This window comes from Eucalyptus grandis, chromosome 2 (assembly GCF_016545825.1).
Source record: "Eucalyptus grandis isolate ANBG69807.140 chromosome 2, ASM1654582v1, whole genome shotgun sequence".
Lineage (NCBI taxonomy): Eukaryota > Viridiplantae > Streptophyta > Magnoliopsida > Myrtales > Myrtaceae > Eucalyptus > Eucalyptus grandis.
This window is the reverse complement of record NC_052613.1, coordinates 14382531-14403881: the sequence shown is the minus strand read 5'-3', so window position 1 is coordinate 14403881 and position 21351 is coordinate 14382531. Positions and strand designations below refer to the sequence as shown.

At 35.3% G+C, this 21351-nt stretch overlaps 1 protein-coding gene across 1 annotated transcript in view; it reads left to right on the top strand.

Annotated features, from left to right (window-relative positions):
• LOC108957405 (putative disease resistance protein At3g14460) overlaps positions 1–21351 on the top strand; it is an 86426-nt gene that overhangs the window by 44747 nt on the left and 20328 nt on the right. The gene's annotated exons all lie outside the window — the stretch shown is intronic.

The window sequence follows — 21351 nt, the reverse complement described above, 5'->3', positions numbered from 1 at the left end:
GAAGTTAAGAAATTTGTTGACATCTGATTTTATCTAGTAGGTCACATAATAAAAATTTGAGATTATGGATTTTTGATTGCGACATGACCCATTTCCTAGGGTAAAAAGAGTGATTTAAGTGTTTTTCAACATTTTTCAAGTTTCATCACATTTTATTTAAACTTAGACATTAATTCCTTGGTTTACCTTTGAATTGATTTCGATCAACCCCTAATATCAACCTGTCAACTTTTTTTTTAAAATCTGAAAACTTCGAAAAATCATCAATCCCATTATTTTCAAGTTTAGAGTGGGTTCGTTTTGCAGAAAACGTTTTCCTTATTTTCTTGCATTTAGTTCATTTAGAAAAATGAGTCAACAAAGAATGTTTTCCTAGTCAACAAAAAATGTTTTCCTATCAAAATTTGTGCTCTCAGTCTAAGGGTCATTGATCAATGAAAAGTTTATTTTTATAATTTAATTTTTCTAAAAATTGAATATTTACTTATTTATGTTTGATTTTTTTTCTTTTCTTTTTCCTTCTTTTCTCTTTCATTTCTCCTCCTTCCCCCTTCTTCCTCCGTCGGTTGTGTGCCTTCGCATCTATCAACAGCCCGACAAGTGGCCAAGACATGGGCTAGCAAGCTCAACCTTGGTTGATCTAGGCAAGCCCAAGCTCGCTAGTTTGAGCTCCATCGAGATCAACAAGCTCACGGCTTGCCCTATCTTGGCGAGGCAAAGCTTGCTTGTGGTTGTCGCTACTCGATAGCAATAGAGGATGAGAGAAATTGAAAATGGAAAGAAAAGAAAATCAATTTAAAAATAATTTAAAAAATCAAATTTTTGAAAAAAAAAATGAAAAAAAGAGAAAAATAAAATAGTTCTAAATTTGAATTTTTTTAGAAATTTAAAATTTAAAAATTCGAACTTGTTTTTGCCTAAAATAAGGTAATGAGATTGGCATCATCTTCCAATAATATTTAAACATCATAAAATATTTTTAATCATATATTACCAAACAAAGGAAAAATAATCGTATTCCTAGAAAATGTTTTACCAAAAGGTGTTTTCATATATCATTGAGTTTTTTTTTTTTTTGCAATAAAAACACACCCTTAATTAGACTTGTAATTAATAGTTTTCACAAAAAATGACTAGGAACTGACTTTTCAATCAAATCGAGAATTTTGACCATCAATCAGCAAATTTTAAATCATTTTTTAGAATAATTTCCTTCATGACATTTGATCTAAAGTCATAACACATTGAAATTCAAGCCAATTTTAAGAAATCGGGCTTGAGATAGGTGGACCAATTCTCAAGGAGCCTTACCAGTCCTTCATAAATAATGATAATTAGACCTGTTGAATTTCGATTAAAGCAAATCAATTCAATTCCATAGTCAATTTTGACAAAATCATGGACATTTGGCATAATTTGACTGAAACCACAAATTGACACCAATAGGGTCAAGCCAAAAAAGAAACTACCAAAAAAGAAACTAGGCCTTGATCCAACTGGGCTCGATTTAGGAGCTCAGTCATGATCACGGCCTAGGATAGCACTCGGTCTCTGTTCTCGGGTTGGGTTCAAGAACTCAGCCCGACCTAGGTATGGTTTTTAATATTTAAAAAAATAATAATAGTAATGTCTTTTTAATAAAGCCAAAGGTACAAATTTTAGGAATTTGGTTGGGAAAATGCTACTTCTTCTCTTCTTTAGTGGATTCATGCCATTGCTTGGTTGATCGCTAGTTGACTTGTGTGCTAAAATTGAAATGTTCAATTACCCTTGTTCGTAGATGCTTTGATTGCCTTTCAATTACATATATGCATGTTCTTCGATGGTTAGCTTAGGCGGGAAATTATAATTTAATTAGGGATAATGATATTAGTCTACTGATTTATGAACACAAATGGAGGTTAATGATAATTATTATGTTTCCCTAGTTTGATTAGGAGGTGATCGAATTGATGATGAAATGTTTTTTTCAATCTTGATTAGGAAGGCATGATCTTTTAGCGAGTAGATTAGAAGGATAATTATAGTATAATTAGGAATCAATGATGTTATCTTACTGCTTTGCAAACATAAAATATTCATTCCCTTCAATTAATAAATCCCTAGTTTGATTAGGAAGTGGCTGGAGTTAATCGATTGCTTGTTGGTTTGTTGAATAGTGAGTGAACGAGGCTTACCTTAAATAGAATCTGGTCCCTAATTTCAGACTTACGGTGGTTCATGTCCCGAGGCTTAAAAACGTGGCCATGTATTTTATTTGCCTGATGAGTATCGAGTTTTCTTTCTCATGCCTTACTGCAAGTCGTCATGATATTTGTGTGCCTAATGCTTGCACTTTCAATACTTAGTTGTTTTATTACCACATTGCACTTCGATAACTTGTTTGTTAATTTTCTTTTTAGAATGGTTAGGATTAGTTCAGGATTATAATAAGCCCCTCGCGAATATATGTATGATCACTTGGCGACTTTAATATCCTAAGGTCATAATTGGTAAAAACGCGCTTGACTACTTAGACAATAACCTTTCAAGTTAGTGGTACCACAAGGGTTTTAATAGTAACATTAACATAATTAAGTCATTGAACTTAAAAATTTTGGTTGTGGAGGAATCAATATGACCCTTCCATGTCTTGATTGGTTTCTAACAGACCCCAAATAAGTTAGTGGCGACTCCAAGATTTACTTAGGACATTAAAGAATTAAAAAATGAAAAATCTAAAACCTACACTTTTAATTGATGGTCTAGTTGGGTTTGACATTTGATGGACTATTTGGACCATCATTTTGATGAATTGTTTGGACCGTCTTTCAAGCAATACTTCTAGACTCTTTCTGAGAAACTGAATTTTTGGGAGGGTCATGTAAACAATGCCTTGTTATTAAGTCTTCGGTCATGCACCCCCAAAAACTAGATATTATAAACTAATCCTATCTAGGGTGCATCTAAATCTATGCATATTATGATGATGAAACTAATCCAAGATATTCTAACCATTTATTAAAAGGTGATGCAAAGTCTAATTTGATTTTATTAATTAGAATTTAAGCTAGATTATTTGTTCAAGTCTAAACTGGATAAGTGAAGTAGGAGTGCCATAATTTTCAACGACGTTCGCTTGAGTGTCATAATTTTTTTCGCTTATTTAAGTGCCATAGATTTGAAAAATTGATAATTTAAGTGCCATCGGCGATTTATTTTATTTGACATGGACGCCGGTCATCCTATATAGTATCGTCACTGCCAACATGGACAATTTTTATATTTTTTTTGCTCACTTATATATCATAAATTTGAAAAATCGATCACTTAAGTATTATCTACAATTTGCTTACCCCATAAATCTATTGTCGGCCTACCCTAGATCTAGTGAGAGCCTTCATGCCCTTGCTTGTGGTGAGCTAGGCCATCGTAGCCTTACCTCAAAAGCCCTCACCCACAGTCACTGATGGCCGAGAGTGAGGCCTTTACGCCTAGCTCATAGAAAAGAAAAAAAAAACACAGAAAAAAAGATAAATAAAAACTAAAAAAAAATTAAAAAATTATTTCACGAAAATACAAAAAATTCACATAGGATAATTTTCCGGAAATGACACTCAAATGATCGATTTTACTTTGATGTGACATTTAAGTGAGCTAAGAAAAATTTATGACACTCAACTAAGTGCTGTGTGAAAATTATAACACTTCTGTTATACTTGTCTCGAGTCTAAATTAACCTAAGTTCATTAACTAAACTAGCCTACTTAAATCCAAGCTAACACTAATTAAACTTATTGAGACGCCACCTTAGCTCTCAGTTGCCGATCTTCAAGCTCTCGGCCGCAACTATCATCATCAGTTTCCACCATCCATTTCATATAATTCATACATTCACTCAAAATAAATCATCAATAGACTCGTACAAATCAATCAAGAAATTTGGCTTGGGAATTCGATTTCTCCCATGCAATTCGATTAGCCCCACCACCTCCTAATCAAATTAGGGGTTCATTGATTAAAGTCAATGGTTATTAACCTCATTTGTGTTCACAAAGCAGTTATACGTTAATGTCATTAATCTCTAACTAGGTTCTAATCCCTCATCTAAACTACCCACAGAAGGACATGCATATGTAGTCTATCATACACCTAATCATCCACATGCAAGGCCAACTAAGTCATGCAAGTCAAGCAAACAATTAGTGAACCAAGAGGGTCACTTCTAAATTTTTATCCTCATCTGCCTGATTATGTTTTAATTAGATTAAGGGCCTTAATGATGTCAAAATCGAATGAAATTAGTGGCAATTGAAAGCTTAGAGAGTGTAGTTTAATGTTCATTAAGATCATTTTCCCCAATTGTGAGCTGAATTTCTCAATTTAACCCAACTACCTTGAATTAGACTCAGTTATGATCCAACTTTTGAAAAATAAGGGAAATTTTTTTAAGGATATAAATGCTCACCAAATTTAACAAATAACTAGCCCTGCATGCTATCTTCAAATTTCATGTTTTGAAGATTTTGCAAATAAGCTCCCATCTTAGAGAAAATTAAATATTTCCCCAAGGATTCAAATGTAAACAGTTTTGTAGGCCAATAAGGAACTTGTCCAATTCATTGCCAAAACGACCCCCTAGACTCTCTCTCTCTCTCTCTCTCTCTCTCTCTCTCTCTCTCTCTCTCTCTCTCTCTCTATATATATATATATATATATATATATATATAAAACTTTGCAGATTGACAATTAAGGTCCTCCTCAACAATTTTTTTTTTTTAACTTTTTGCAAAAAAGACATCCAAGTTCCTCAAAATTGCAAAATACGTCCAAAGCACACGAGAATAAATTTTTCTCATCAAACATTTTACTAGATTGAGCTTGTACCTTTTTGGACCAAATAAACTTTTACTTTTACAAATTTTATATAATGAGAAAGCTTATGATCTTATTGGCTAAAACTGTTGTTTTAGACAATCTTTGGAAGTTTGAAACAAAAACAAAAAAAAACAAAAAAAAAAAAAAAAAAAAAGATGAACACTTGAAAGTTTTTCAGACTTGAGTTTTTAAGAAAAAGCTTTGAATCTTCAAACTCAAATTCAAGTATATTTAAGCATATTCAAACACATTCAACCTATTCTCCAGACCAATAGTGTATCTTCAACATGATCTCAAGAACATTCATCAATTTCTTTGAACATTCAACATCAAGCTAATCTTAATCTACTCATATATTAATGAAATAATTCAGAAAACATCATAAAATCACTCCTAATAAACATTCACCTAACATGAGATCATCCTAAGTTAATAAATTATCAAAATGAACATTGAGGACTACATAAGGTCATTTGGTTGAACATGAACTTATGATAGAATTATATAAATTCAAGCAATAAACTAAACTAGGCTAATTTTCCAAGAATACCTATCCTAACATAATAATTCTAATAAAAACGACATGCAATTTGGCCAAATCAACTTCTATAGACAAGTAAAGCATTCGGCTATCCTAGAAAATTATGATCTCAAAACTTCTTAACATGCAATAGAACATCTATTCTATGAAACTAATACTAATATATGATCTAACTTCTAACTGTCAAATTTTGTCACCTCGTAGTTGGAATTGAATATAGATCGAACATTTTCCTTCAACTTTGAACTATGTTCATTTCATCTTTGGATGATCACATGAAATTGATGACTAAAGCATTATTGGACCTACCTTTGATTATTGGAATTTGGTAAGCAATTTCAAAATTGATCAAAATTCAGGGAAACAACGATCACCAAAACCTTATGGACACAATGGGAAGCTCAATTGCAAGAGTTGATTTGCAAGGAATGGTCGGAAGGAAATCAGAATTGATGAAACTGCAATGAGGAAGAGATTCCAGTGTGAAGCACAACCTTTGGCAAAGAGAGAGAGAGAGAGAGAGAGAGAGAGAGAGAGAGAGAGAGAGAGAGTTTGTGGAACTAAAAATTTTAGTGAGAGGGAGTTGTGTGTGTAGTGAATGGCACTTAATGTGAGAGGAAGACAATGTATCTTGCATTTTGATGAGAAAAATTCTGATATATGATGCAATCTTAGCCTTTGATTGATCTTATGGCTCATTTTGATCCCTTAATGACTAAGATAACTCCCTATTGGTTGCAATTTTAACACATGGATAGATGACTTTCCACTTTAGATGCTAGGATTGAGAGGCTAATGCATGCTTTTAATTTGCAATCACATGACATGGCAAGGGTGATTTAGTAATTTTAGGTTAATGGCAATTTTGTAACTTTTGCAATGTAAGGAGAGAGGGGGCTGTTCATCCTTGATATTTTGGCCCAATGGGCCAAACCCAATGGGTTTGGTTCAGTTTCAGGGTCACTCGGCACCAACTGATTATTTTTTGTCTCATTTTTTGTGTTCTTTAAAAGGACAAATATACTATTTCAAATTATATATCCATCAATTATGTGACATTTAGTAGTCAAACTATGAATACCAATACATATCAAATATAAATATAAGTAAGTAACGATGGATATTTCACACTTGCTAAAAGCAACAAATCATAAAAACAAACATACGATGCGGGGGAATAGAGGTAAGCAAACCCAAGGTGAGTGATGAGTTTTTTTTTTTTTTGGTCAAATAAGGGCTGGGTTTCTTTCTATTTTCTAACTTACAAGGCAAATTGAACTATGAAGAGAATAAAGGAGGCACTAGGGGTTTAGAGTAGACAAAGCTTATAATATAATATATAATATATCATATATTATCATATGTACAAGGTTGATCAAAATTGGACCAACCCTAAACTTCCAAGTTCGATGACTAACTGGCATAGTGCAACATCCGAGGATCTTGAGATCAAGCACTAGCCCAATCCCTCTAGGAACTGGACCGGCCGAGTTGGGCTGATCCATAGTTGACCTTGGATTGATGCTCACCGCTAATAACTATGAAACATTGATCAAACATCTTTTTTAAAAGGAGCACTCATTTTGACAACTGTAATTACTGTGGAAAAAATTATGTCAAACATGCAAGTTATGTCTCTTGATTTTATATGTATTCATACATGGAGGAACTCATAGCAAAGAAGCATCATCACTAACACCAACTTTTCGAATTGTTATTGGGTCAGTACCAGCATGCCCAATTACTTAATCCGATAGGAAGAATCGAGGCATGATGTAGTACAAAAAAAATTAGAACATGTAAACAAATGAAAAGGAGCTAATGTCGTGAATGATTAGACTCGGGTCACAGGAAAGCTTACAAAGTTTCAAATCTCACTTAACGATTAAGAGTCAAGTGCCAACCGCCAATCGAGTGACAATAACTGGAAAAAAAAATAGATGAATTGATGAACATGCAATAAACTATTTATTCATTTAAGATTTGAAGAGCATTAGCTTTGTTTAACAGAAATTCTTTAATTCGATTCTACACTAGCCATCGCCAGCTATGTTGATATATATACTTATAATTTTAGAAATTAAGGGAATATCAAAAATAATAACAATAAAGGTGGCTCACCAAGACGAGATTACATGGCTTGTATATTATCTAGATGATGTACACGTTAGGTGCATTGGATAGAGAAAGAGATATGATCATGGATAATTGATGATATTAACCCCGTTTTGACTTTAATGACAAGTTGAAAATTGAGTTGTATTTTTCAATAAATCATTAATTATCTTATGATGATTTAATAGGAATACTTATAATGGGAATACTGAACACTAGTGGATGGGATCAATGAAGAAACGAGAGATAGAGTTGGACTTGGAAAATTGTCTCGCGGGTCAAAACCAAGTCAAGCGGGCTAATAAAATCCTATCCATAAGTTAGTGGGTCCAAAGTCAAGTCGGCCTAAATTTTTAAGTCCGGTCCAATCGAATATTTCTTGCCAAGGGGGCTAGATACTGGTATATACGTTCGGTCTAGGTTCACGCTTGTGCACATAAGTGGAGTCACGCATCCCACATGGAAAAATGGTTCCGTTGATCGATAACATCGCTAGATAAGTGTTTTGCCAAAATTCTCAAAAGCATCATGTGTACTAATTAACTTACAAATGACTCATGACTAAACCAAAAGTAGGGCTGCGGTGGCGTAAAAAGGCATCTTAGGATGACCCGTGGACCTAAGATCTCTAGATTGCCTTTGACCAATTCCCTCAGGCATGCAATGAGTTGGTTTGATTTCCCTTACACTAATTGAGATCCAATCGGTCTAGGTTTACCTAAATTGATTAGTGGCGACTTTGGTCTAGTATTCTAGTTTGTATTCAAATTTTATTTTGTAAATTATTCCAACTTAGGATTTTGGAAGATCTTAGAATCCAAGGCAACCCTAACTGGCGACTCTTGGTTTGCAATATTAGAGGTGCTCCATCCGATTGGAAGGGAGAGGAGTTAGGGTCTTTAATGATGGCTTATTAGCCATTACATTTATCTTTACCAAAGTGCCACTTTATAAATGATGAAAAGACTCGTATCTAGATTGACTTGTACTTTATGCTCAGAGAAAATATTAAGGAATATGCAATTTGATTAGTATTTTTTAATTCGAGACACCTAAAATTTTCGCAATATACAAAATTTGACACATAGACTCAGTTATAATTTTTTCATGACTTTTTGGCTAAAAAAATAGCAATGGAAATCAAATAAAATTCATTTTGGTGTTTGTGTTATTTTAGGTTGTTGCTTAATCCCTGAGGTCTATAGTATTTCTTTGTTATATTATAAATTCGGGATTATTTTGTCTTATCAGCACCTACAAATATCATATATCAAAGTAAAAATCATTAACGATAATTATTCATAATCGCTTTTAATTAACACATGGTCGTGCCCCGTCTCAAGGCCCTCGCCCAGGCCCAAGTTGCCCACTGATTCGGCACCAAATTTTTGTCCAGGCCCACCTCATGGTCCTAAACCTTCATCCAATATTCCAAAAATCGCACTAGCTAAAACCCATCAGCCAACGTGCGAGAACAAATTCTGCAATTGCAACCTACAATCTTCTCATAAAGGCTTTTGGTCATGTTTTTATACCATTTCAAAATTATTTATCTCATATTTTATATGTTGCTGATGGAGACATCTTGTATCAGTTGATAATATTGAGTTTGATCGATCTTTTTTATGAAAGAATTGGCTTATAATTTTGGATCTTCAATTTTTCATTTAATAAATTACCAACGCCTTCAAAGTTTGCTAATGAAACATGCATATGATACGACCATAAGATTTTATATTAATTTCACTATCCCGTATTGTTTATTAAAAGTTTAGTATTATCATGACCATCACTTATGCTAGTTACCAAGCAGCGAAAGCAAAATTCAAAATTGAATATCAAATTATATCAAGTAGATTCGACTTGTATATATTTTCGGCAATTGTATTATTTTGACACTTAACCTTCCCATACTTAAAAACTTTTCACTATCAACAATCGGGCCTTTAATATAATATAACTTGAAATGTAAAAAAAAAACAAAAACTACTTCAAATTTGCTAGATTATAGCTACAATTTTTATTATTTTTTTAAATGCCTGCAACTCAAGAGCATCCTCCACATCAAATGGCTAAATTTATAAATTGAAATCACGCTCATTGAGTATATTTTGCCGAATGATTAACCGCAGCGTTTAATGAGAATTTTTTATTTTATTTTATTCTTTTTGGCCGTTCGCTCTTTGATGAGGATAATAAAATGACCGAATAGGCTCCAATGTCTAGTATGCTTTTTAACTTATTGGGGAGAAGCGACGCAGTGGACACGTTGCACCCCTTTGTCTAGACCCGATTGCGTCTCTCCTCAAGTACCCACGTTAGGAGAAGCAGCGACGTGTCAAAATGAGGGATTTATCATGCGGCAGAGTGTCCACGTCAGGTGACTGCGGCATTGTTTGACGTTGACCTTATCTTCAGACGCCTTGGCCCCATAATACCCGGATATTCCATTAAACATTGCAGTTGTTACTTAACTTTTGCTGCCTTCACGACAATCACATCACTCTTGACTTTGACTTGTGAATCTCTCAGTGCCATCCATCGATGCATGGGGAGGGAGACCAAAATTCATAGAAAATTCATAGAAAGAAAAGTCTGATGAACAGACGTAGAGAGGACGGTGGAAGGTGGCAAGTCTTGGATGTGCAATAGTGGGCGAAAATTCCTAGAAAGAAAAGGGAGATGAAAATCCATAGAAACAAAAGTCTGATGGGAAGATGTAGAGAGGACGGTGGACGGTGGCATATCTTAGCCGTGCAATAGTGGGCGAAAATTCCTAGAAAGAAAAGGGAGATGAAAATCCATAGAAACAAAAGTCTGATGGGGAGACGTAGAGAGGACGGTGGAGGGTGGCATGTCTTGGACGTGCAATAGTGGACGAAAATTCCTAGAAAGAAAAGGGAGACAAAAATCCATAGTCTGAAATTTGAGATCAATAGTGGGAGACAAAAATTCATAGTAAGAAAAGTCTGAAATTTGAGATCAATAGTGGGAGACGAAAATTCATAGTAAGAAAAGTCTGAAATTTGAGATCTCAAGCCAAGTATAGTTACTCTAGTTTTAACACTGGAAGAGAAATTTCATAAGAAAAAGAAAAAAAAAAGTGACAGGTCATCCTCAAACACTCCAATAGTGATCCATAAATGACAACGGCGAGGGGAGGCATATATGTATGTATGTATGTATGTATGTATGTATGTATGTATGTATGTATGTATATGCTAATTAAGATTATGTTGCAATCCTTAACAAAATCCTTTTCACTTGTATGGTTTAACTGAAAGTGCAATGGTGTTTTTGAGACTTATGTTGACCTACTTACTGTAAAAGAAAGTGGGTCAATTTGATGTAGAAGTCAAAAAGTTGAGTAATTTGCTAGGCTATTATGCAAGTTCAATAATTATTATCATTGTCATGCCAATAGCCGCACCAAATTTTTCGTCACATTTATACTTGTCGGTTATGAAAGCAAGTTCGTTGAAAATAAAATCAAAATGAAACTATCTATTGATAAGTTTAGTCTCCCGTTTTAATAAAAAGCAAAGTGACCGAAAAGCAAATTAAAACCGGTCAGGACCTCCCTCATAGTTTGCCCCTTTTTTCCTGGACATAGCGATCCATATTCATGATAATCAACGTCTAGAGATCAATCCAAAATATACTCTTTTGACCATTCACCATGATCACATGTATTTAATGGGTGAGCTGCTCAGGGTTGACCATAAGGCGCCAAACCTTTCTAGATGAGGAGCCGTTGATTCATTTTCACACACTATTCAACTGTACATATATATACACATGTATACATACATAAATAGTGTTTAACTTAATATTTCTTATCCTCTATGTAGCACCCTAGATCCTGAGGGCTATCTAGTATCAGAGCCAAGAGGGAGGTATATTGGTTAACTTAATATTTTCTTTTAATATGTTTGTCCAATTTGGCTGGAACCTTCCTTAGATAAGATGTATCCGCAGTAAAACCCAGTAGGGTAGTAAGTCCATTGGTCAGCTCTAGTTGGTAGCCTAGTAAGTCCATTGGTCAATTTTTTTAACTCTTGTCTACAAAAGTTCACTATAAAGCCATAATTTCATGTTTTGGGATTAATGCTTTTAAACATAGTCCAAAAGGAGAAACTCTTTTACTCCAATCCGATATCACTAGAGCCAACATCATTATTCCTAGATCTATAAATTGGAATGATATTATTTAACCCAAACAATGGGAGCCAGAAGACCAAACTCCTCCCAAGGTTGTTCATAATAGTGAACCAACAAATATAGTACAACATCCTGAAGGAAAAGTAACCATTCAATTCCCAAGAAGATCATTTGATATAAGATCCATTCCTTCCTCTTCCTCTAGGAGATCAGTTGATCTCCATCCAAACCTCCCTCCTATGATTACTCTTCCACCCAAAAATCATGATGGAGCTACAACTTCTAATCAACCCAATAATCTCAGTGTTAGGGGTCTTGATAATCGGTCTGGAATTCTCAGGCCCATTTATCAACAAGACCAAAATGAATAAAACTTGGATAACCCCGACTCTTTTCATCACTCTCCTACTTACTCACAATTAGTAGATCCCAAGGTTCTTGTTCTTGAAAAGAATTTGAACCTAACCGTGAGTTTTTAAATGAAGAATTTAATTTGGAAGAAAACGAAGAAATTAAACAATGATTTTTTAATACTTTTCATAAACAAGTCAAAAGAATTAAAAAAATATATTATGATTTTCTTTATGAACATGAAACCCATATATTCTTTTTTGACTGATTTGAAGAATATTTTCTCCAACCTAAAGAAATTTATGTTTTAGATCATGATTATAAATAGCAACTCGATAATGGCCAGACTATAGAATTTAATCATCCTCCCTTGAGAAAGATTAGAATCCAGCATAGGGATAGTGAAATTGCCGCTACTTCTTTTCGAATCACTGCTGATAATGATGATCCCCTAACCTCAAAGAAAATATAGCAAAATAATTACACCAACCAACATCTCCATACTATTGGTAATCAATTAAATAGAATAGAATCTTCCATCTAGTTATATTCTACTCAGTTACCAAAAGCCGAAACTCTTAAACCTCCGATTTTTAAAGACTTTGAATTTCCTAAAGCTTATAGCCCATAATTTGTAAAACTTTAGAAAATAGAAGGAGGTTTTTAGGAACGATACCCGTCTTGGACACAGCTAATGTTAAGGGATCTCCTCCAACAAAAGAGACTTCTAGAATAAGAGGTCTAGTTATCAATGATACTCCTGATCAAATAAATGTCCTTGAAAAATCCAATGAAGATTTTGAAAATGAAACAATTCTTGAAATAAATAGATTTTCATAGAAAAACCCCCCAAAAACTTTACTATTAAAGGGCCACTCTTCCTAATATTGTCCTTGAAGAGTCATCATAAAGGGTTCAAAATAAGTATTCTCCTGATACCATTTACGAATGGAATATTGATGGTGTCTCAAAAAAATAATACCATTAATATTTTGAATCAAATGGTCATTGTAACAAATGCTTGTAAAACCCAACAAGAAGTTTATAATCATGCCATTGCTAACCTTTTAGTAGCTGGATTTACAGGAAAACTAAAAGGTTGATGGGATAATTATCTTACTGATGAAAAAAGAACTTAAATCTTAAATGCATATAAAATAGATAAATATGGACAGCGTATTGAAGATGCCAATGGGCAAGCCATTCAAGATGCTATCTACACTCTCATCTATTTTATATTACAACATTTCATAGGAGATCCTTCCTATATAAGCGACATAAATCAACATCTTCTTTCAAACATGACATGCAAATCTTTAGGGAGATTCCGAGAATATAAGGATCTTTTCTTATAAAGGGTTTTGGTTAGACCAAAATGTAACCAACCTTTTTGGAAGGAAAAATTCTTAACCGGTGTACCTCGTTTAATAGGAGATTAGGTTTGTAATAAAATAAAAGAAGAATAGGATGACCAAATTCCTTATAACTTATTATCATATGGAGAACTAATTTCTTATGTTTATATACAAGGAACACATATGTGCAATTCAATAAACTTACAAAAACAACTAAAGAAAGAACAATTACTAGGCAATAAAGATTTAGGAGATTTATGTGCACGATACGATCCTTCATACACTCCATCGAAAATAAAGTGTAAAGGAAATTGCCCTTTTGAAAAAAGGAAACATAAAAATCGTTACAAAAATAAATGACAAACCAATAAGCAAGATAAACCCAAACAAAAACCCAAAAGGAAAATTAACAAAGACGTTAAATGTTACAATTGTGGGAAAGGGGGGCATATTTCTAAATATTGCCAAATAAACAAAAGATTAAATGAACTCTCCATAGATGAGGAGACTCTCTATCAACTTAATGATATCATGGCTGCTATAGATGACGATTCTTCTTCAAAAGACTTTCTTGAAAAAGCGGGTCTTCAAATTAATGAGATAGAAACTTCATCAGAATCCGAAGAGAATAATTCCTCTCCTAAAGAACTGACACCTAATATTAATGTTTTAACAAAGGAAGAAGAATTTTTGTTAGAAACAGCTAATAATATATTAGATCCATAAGCCAAAAAACAATATGTTCCATGAAGATCCCAACTAATTCTAATGCAACTTATAATCTCAAAGATATTTTTAATAGAAATAAGAAAATTCAATCTAGACCTATGAATATAAATGATCTCAATAATGAAATAAATCAGCAAAAATAGATACCCAAGCTCAAATACAAAAATAAATTTTGGCAATAAAATCTAAAATAGAAAAGGAAAAAAAAAAAGAACAACAAAATGTGAACGATAACACCGATCCTAATATTTTAGTGACTTTATCAGAAAAAAAAATCGAGAAAATGGATAATAAATATAACAATAAGAATCAATGATGAATTCACTATTGATACCACAACACTTTTTGATACAAGCGCTAATCTTAATTGCATAAGAGAAGGCTTGATACTAACGAAATATTTTCACAAAATTACAGAATCATTAAAGTTAGCCTTAGGAGACAAGCTTAGAATAAGTTATAAGTTGCTTGAAGCTTCTGTAATAAAAACTCAAATTTCTTATAAAACATCATTTCTTTTAGTTAAAGATATGAGATAAAGTGTGATATTAGGAACACCCTTTATTCAATTAATCCAACATTTTACTGTCACCAATAGACAAGAAATCTAAACATATTACAGGAAAATTCAATTGCCGAAATTAATTGTCTCATAAAAAACAAGGAAGATGAACTTCGATATTTAAAGGATGATTTGGAGTTCAAAAGGATAGAACAAAAATTACTCAATCCAAAAATAAAATAAAATAAATTCTTCTTTCCAAAAACATATTGAACAATACATATGTTCTACTTTGCCCAATTCATTTTGGGAAAGGAAGAAACATATTGTCAATCTTTCTTATAAACTAGATTTCTTAGAAAAACAAATTCCAACAAAAGCTCGACCAACTCAGATAAACCAAGAAGTTTTACAATTTTGCCAAAAGGAAATTCAAGACTTATTAGACAAGAAACTAATCAGAAAAAGCTAATCACCTTGGAGTTGCTCTGCTTTCTATGTCAATAAAAATGCTGAACTAGAAAGAGGAATACCCAGGTTAGTTATCAATTATAAACCTTTGAACAAAGCATTAAAATGGATTAGATATCCAATTCCAAATAAAAAATATTTATTAAAATGAATTCATAATTCAAAAATATTTTCAAAGTTCGATATGAAATTTGGATTTTGGCAAATGCAAATAGATGAATTAGATAGATATAAAATAATATTTACAGTATCATTTGGACAATATGAATGGAATGTAATGCCTTTTGGTTTAAAAAATGCTCCTTATGAATTTCCAAGAATAATGAATGAAATTTTTAGTCCTTACTCTGAATATATTTTAGTCTATATTGATGATGTTTTAATTTTTTTCTACTAGTATAGATCAACAATTTAAATATATCTTAGTATTCATAAGTATTATTAAGAAAAATGGCTTAGTAGTCTCTCTAACTAAAATATTATTTTTCCAAATAAGAATTAGATTTTTAGAACATTACATTTCTCTAGAAACTATCATCCCAATTGAAAGATCAATCCTTTTTGCTGAAAAATTTCTTGATGAAATTAGAGATAAAACCCAATTACAAAGATTCTTAGGAAGTCTCAATTACATTATAGATTTTTTTCCAAAATATTAATATTTTATGTAAGCCCTTACATCAAAGCTTACAGAAAAACCCTCCATCGCTTGCCTTCAGCTTACTTGCACTCTTGTGCTCTTGCCTTCCTGTGTCCTAAAAGTCTTCTTTGATCACATCCTTTCACTTTCATATATCATTCACTTGTATCTTTTCCAAAATACCTGTAATCACTCCTAATCACTTGTAAAGATATCTCCAATAACTTGTAATCATATCCAATCACTTGTATCAACTATGTAAGTTTTCTTATCACTAAATAATATAACCAACCAAGTTTTGGTTGGCATTATCACTTCATATTATTAGCTTTTCTTTTTTTTTTACTTTTTTTAAAAGTGAGATCTCTACTTGCATGTGGACTACCGCCCTTGTAGAAGGTCGCATTATCTTTTATCATGCATATCAATGGTATGTCTGCTCGAGTGCAGACTACTACCCCTGCTTGAGATTACATTGTTATTTTAATTACATTTCATATCATTTTATGATTGAAATCATAATTAGCTTAATCTTCATCTATACTTCATTTCTTCACCCGGTCCGGTTCTTATTTATTATTATCACTCTTGAATTATTATACTTTATATTATATAATTTCATAGAATTAGCAAATTTGTCCTTAGTGTAGCCAAGACGTGTCGACGACATTCATCTTTCCTTTATGTGACCACACATTATGCATCACACAATCCGGGTCATTATCTTTTTATCTTAGTTGATGTAAACAAGGCCCTACGACATGCTCATGCAAGTGTATGTGTGTGTGTGTTATAACCTATAGCATCATAACTACTAATATGCCGAGCGCGGCGCAAGACTCATGGCTAGAACCGACATGCTTAAGGGCCAACTCAACGCCAATTGAGGATAGGAATCGATATGCCTCAATATTGATCCAAAGCCAAGCGAGGTTCGGTCCGCCACACATCAATGCCGATTCGAGATCAAACAAGACCCGTCCGTGACTTAGAGTGTGATTCAACTTATAGACACCAACACATGAGCAAACCATACAAAAATCAATCCTCATCATGCACACAACTACACATGGGTAAGCAAATGACTACAACCAACAATGTCACCCATTGCCTAGCCAAGGATTAGGAATTCTACTTACTTTTGATGAATCAAGGTCAGTTTGCCAAGGAATGGCCAAACGGTGAGGGCGGCGGGCGAGTATGGCCAAGAGGGAGAGGGAGAGGGAGAGAGAGAGGCGTGTAAGAGGAGAGGAGAGGAAGAAGTGAGTTAAGGATGGTGAAAATTGAAGGGTGGTGCCCCATTTATAGGCTCAACCTAAAAGGCTATGTGGCATTCTGAAGTCCTAAGGGTCCTTGGTGTATTCTTCTTATTGGTCCACTTAGCTAATGAGTCACCATATGATGATGACTTAGCCTAACTTACTCTCCAATGTGAATCTCCTAATCATCATTACCATATCTTTATCTTGCCACCCAAGTGGAGAAGTCAAGCCTTCCTTAAATGCTCCAAGATTTGGGGTTATAATTAGTTTTGGATTTGGTCACATATTAGGTTACTTGTTCTCCAAGCCAAACCTCTATCTTGCCATCTAGGATGATGAATCCTTCATAAATAAGTTAACTAAGATTTGGTCATCATTGGTTTTGGATTTTTGTCACATGTTTCTTGTTACTCAAGTAGGTCGCCATTTAAGTTGTCACATGTAATCATAACCAAATCCACCTCCTTATCACCTAAGTTGATAAGCCATTCTTTTCATTTATGGAATAACTTCTAAAGAACATTTTGCAAACATGAGAAGGAAGCCGATAGAAGCGCTAACATCATCGAGCGAGAGGTTTCATGTTCATCCACGATCAATTACCCCATCCGAACCAATGTTCGTGGGGGTAATTCATGGTCGGGTGAGGCTAGTCGTGGCCTAATATGCCTAGCGAAGCTAAGTTGGTAGCTTGTTTGACGGGCTTCATGGCCTGCTCTGGCCGGCAAATGACCAGGATCGATCGGGTTCAAAGCTAAGCTGATTGGGTTCAAAGCTGGGCTGATCGGGCTTTAAGCCGGTTGACTAGGCTTGGAGCCAGCTCATGGCTTGGCACAGGGTCGGGCTCATGGCTTGACTGACTAGACTCAAGATAGGATTCATGATCAAACTGACTAAGCTCACGATTGGATTTGTGGCCGATCCATGATCTTTCGCAAAGGTCCATGGTTGGTCTGTGACCAATCCATGTTCGAGCATAGCTGATTCATGGTTGATTCTAAGTTGTCATGAGATCATAGGGGATCGATTGATCCACGATTGATACACGGTCGAATGGAATCAATCCATGGTCATGGTATCGATCCATGACCATCCACTGATCAATCTATAATGGTGCATGATCGTCTCATGATCGGCCCTTATGGTCAAGTAGCCAATCCATGGTCGAATAACTCTAATCAAGTTGTCTAATCGATTGATCGATCACTGTTGATCCCTTGATCGTCTCATGGCCGATCCTTCGATTGAACCATGGCTGTTCCTTAGTTGCCTTTCTCGATCGGGCCGATCGGTCCATGATCAATTTTCAGATCGGTCCATGGATGATCCCCGTTATAGACATACTAATCCCCTGGTTATCTCCCATGATCAAGATAGGGGTTAGAATTGTGGATGTCATATTATGCATCCTTATTGGTGAAGGTTCAGGCATTCGACAAATCATCGATGAGGGGCCAACGAGTTTAGATTTAGCTGCTCACAAGTGGGTCTAGCACTAGCTAGCCTCACTTGAGTCACGACCTTAGGCGAGGCTCGCCAGTGATTAAATATGGCCGTCGATGATCTATTTGGCTCATGAGTGGCTGAGTTTCATCGGAAAGGTTCTAACTTTTTTTTAAAGGAAAAAAATTAGAAAAGTCCTCTACGAAGTGTAGTTTTTTTTTTCCCCAAACAACATTTAAATTGAAGTTGCTTCCAATGTGTTTTTGAATTATACTTTACCAAATGCTATTTGCATTTTGGATAGCCCATTTCACCTAAAGTTTTTGTCATTTTCCTAAAGTTTTTTCCCAAAACCAAACCAAACACACTGGTTACCCAACTTGTTGCCTTTACAACAAGCATATTTGTCTAACTTTAACTTATAATCTCTCAAAGTTTAGTTCTACTTTCAATAGAGTAACTCTAATGACGAGAAAGACGGAAAATCCATTTGAAACATGATGTGACAATCTAAGTGATTGATTTTACATTTTATGAGTGTCAACAAGTTTTTTTTTTTTTTAACACTTGTTAAGCATATTTAGTTTGGAATACTATATTTCCTAAAACCATGATCACGTAAACCACAAAAAGGACTCATGTATTGAGAACTATAAAATTTCTTTAAGACAGAATACAAAAGAGAAAATTCAAGTTTTCATTCTCTCACATACTTAAGTTTTCATTCCACAACTGAATAGTTTTTATCTAATTTCAAAATAATCCTTCGAACCTAGAGACGAAACCCCGCAAGAAAAATGCCAAATTACCATCTCTTTGGAAAATCCCGAAGCCCCCAAATCCTCTGCAAACCTTAGTCTCTTCCACAATCGATAACCATCAACCGCTAGCATTCGCCGTGCTTAATAGCCTTCCATTGATGTCCCACCCCAGTGACTGTCTCCATCCCGTCTGCCATCAATTGTCATGTCCTACCTCAGCGCCATCGATGCATTGGGAGTTAAAGCAAATACAGAGATGATGGCGGATGGTGGCACATCCGAGAGACGGAAATCCATAGAAAGAAAAGCCCGAAATCTGAGATTTCACCAGACATAGCTTACTCTAGTTTTAAGACCATTACAAAATTTCAAAGGAAAGGAGATGGGGAGAGAGAGAGAGGTGCTAGTTAGTATCTGATGGGATTTAGGTTGAGTATGATGTGGTCTAGAATTAACTGGACACATGTAGCGATCTTAAAATGGAGATAGCAAGTGAATGCATGGTAGAAGACAATTGTTTACATCCTTGGCAAAGTGCAATGGTGTTTTTGAAATTTATGTTGAACTACCTATTGTAAAAGAAAGTTGATTACCCTATTATAGAAGTCGCAAAGTTGAGTAATTTGCAGGCTACAATGCGAGTTCACTAGTTATTATCATTGTTATTCGAGTTGCCACGCGTTCGCTGAGGAAGGTTCCCTCAACAAAATCTTTCACCAAAGGGGCGAAGCTTCGGTTTTATTGTTTGAAATGGATTCTGTATTGCTTCAAAAAGGAAGCAATTGATCTAAACTATAGGCAAAAGTAAAGTACAAGAAAACATGAAAAATGTAAATATGCCATTGAATGTAAAAGTGCAGTAAAAGGAAAGATATGCAATTGAAAAAAAGTGATCAATTGTTGATTTGGCAAAAGGTCCCTATATTAATGCCTCTTTAGCTATTTATAGTGGTAATCTATTGGTAATTGCCCTTTAGTAGTTACCATCTTAATATTTAAAATATTCTGGAAGTTTCGGCTCCTTGTCGATAACCACTCTGCCTTGCCGACATTTTCTCCAGCACCGATTCCCATAACTAGGGGTGAACGTGGTTCTGGGTAGAACCGGGAACCGGAACCGAACCAAAGGAGGGTCCGGTTCGATTCCCAGTTTTGAAGAGGCCGGTTTCGGTTCCTGGTTCCTTTTTTTGGGAACCGGAACCGGTCCGGTTAGAGCTAAAAAACCCCAAATCAGTCGAGTTAGGTTAGGAATAAAGAAACCCTAAAAGCAAAAATTCACTCACTTCTTCCACACGACACTTTTTTTCACTCACAGTTCTCTCTCTTCGCCCATTCGTTCTCCATCTCTGCTCGACGCCACCGTTGCTCGCCCTCAACGCCACCGCCGGTCGCCCTCGACACCACCGCTGTTGATCTCCGCTCGAGGGTCGAGGCCACCTCCGCTCGCCCTCAATGGCACTGCGGCTGACCCCTAGCTCACCGTTTGCCCTCGACGCCACCATCGCTCGCCCTCGACACCACCGCTCGCTGACCCCTGCTCGAGGCCACCTCCTCTCGCCCTCGACGACACCACCGCTGACCTCTGGCTCGCCGATCGCCCCCGACACCACCATCGCTCGCCCTTGACGCCACCATCACTTGCCCTCGATGCCACCGTCGCTAACCTCTGGCTCGCCGATCACCCTCGATGCCACCGTCGCTCGCCCTCAACGCCATTGTTGCTCGCCCTCGACGCCACCACTCGCTAACCCCTGCTTGAGGCCACCTCCTCTCACCCTCGACGGCACCGCTGCTGACCTCTGGCTCGTCGATCGCCCTCGATGCCACCGTCACTCAAGACACCATTGCTTGATTTTTGAGTAGGTGGAGATTTGCCCATCTAGCAACCATTCAATAATCTTGCAAACTACGTCAATTCAGAACATTTTCCATCTTCCGAAGGTTGTTCTTTATAGGATATTCTATGTTTCTAAAGTCAGTTTTATGTTTTCCCCCTTATATTTTTATTTTTATAGTAGTTTAATTTCTCTTCTGAAGGTTCAGCAGAGGATCTCATCAAGCAAGATCTTCGAAATGTTGCTGAGGGTGTAGCTGCTTCTGTTCTTCAGTCGGCTCTTCCTTCTAATCCTGATTTAATAGTTTATGAAGGAAATGAGTCCATTC